Source organism: Bombina bombina, chromosome 7, assembly GCF_027579735.1.
Source record: "Bombina bombina isolate aBomBom1 chromosome 7, aBomBom1.pri, whole genome shotgun sequence".
NCBI classification, from domain to species: domain Eukaryota; kingdom Metazoa; phylum Chordata; class Amphibia; order Anura; family Bombinatoridae; genus Bombina; species Bombina bombina.
In genome coordinates, this window is record NC_069505.1 from 507561647 (window position 1) to 507563069 (window position 1423).

A 1423-nucleotide genomic window follows, 5' to 3' on the forward strand; every position below is an offset into this window, starting at 1 on the left:
AAATAATAATGAATACATCCAATAAATCATGAAATACATCATTCACAAAAAAACTGAAATGTGGTGGGGGCATTACACAGCCCAAACGGTATCACCCTATATTCATATAGGCCGTATTGTGTGCGAAAGGCGGTGAGCCACTCATCACCACTTCTGATCCTCACTAAATTATAGGCCCCCCTTAGGTCTAATTTAGTGTATATCTTGGCTGAGGAAAGTCTTTCTATTAATTCCGGTATCAGCGGTAGCGGATACCTGTTCTTTTTTGTAACCTTGTTTAGTGCTCGGTAATCAATAATAGGGCGTAATGAGTTGTCTTTATTATGGACAAAAAATATTCCGGCACCCGCAGGGGAAGTGGATGGTGCTATAAATCCTTTCCTAACATTCTCATCTATATATTCCTTGAGGTGTTGTAACTCAGGCTGTGATAAGGGCTATACACGACCTACTGGTATCGGTGAACCAGGAAGCAATTCAATGGGACAGTCATATGTCCTATGTGGAGGCAGAGTTTCTGCCTCCTTTTTACTGAATACGTCGGTGTATTCTAGGTATTGTGTGGGAATTGTGTCATTAGTGGTGGAAGCTAGAATGTGACTGATGTAACAATTATCCTTGCAATAGTCTGAATCTAGTGTGATAGTGAGCGTGTCCCAGTTAATAACTGGTTTGTGGAGTTTAAGCCATGACAGACCTAATACTACAGGGAATAATGGTGAACAGGTAACATCAAATACTATATGTTCTGTATGACCCTCCTTTGTAGTGAGTAGTAACGGTGTGGTTTGATGTGTGATGGGACCATTTGAGGAAGAAGTACCATCAAATACACGCAAAACGACTGGATATTGCTGTTTAACAGTGGGTATTTTATTTACAGTGATGAGTGATGTGTCTATGAATACACCTGAGGCGCCAGAGTCCACTATTGCTGTGACTTCAGTCTGATGGTGTCCCCACTGTATAGTAATAAGAAGATGACAGTAATGGGAAATAGAGAGGTTACAAACAGTATCATAATGAATGTCTTTTTTGTTACCTTTCTTAGTCCTTGCCAGGGCAGGGCAGTCCTTAACCCCATGTCCCTTGGTTCCACAATATAAGCATAAATTCAAGAGTCGTCTCCTTGCCTTTTCTTCAGGTTTGAGGGGGCCCCTAGCCAACCCCACTTCCATAGGTTCAGTTGTTGATGGGTATGAGGGGGTGTTGTAAGGTTTGTTTTTAATTGGTTCTAAAGTGCCTCTCTCTCGCTTTCTTTCTCTTAACCTCCTGTCGATATTAATACTTAGTAACATCAATTCATCTAAAGTGTCAGGAATCTCTACTCTAGCAAGCTCATCTTTGACGGCCTCAGACAAGCCAATTCTGTACCGTTTTTTTAGGGCAATGTTATTCCATTCACTGTCTCTAGCCCATCTTT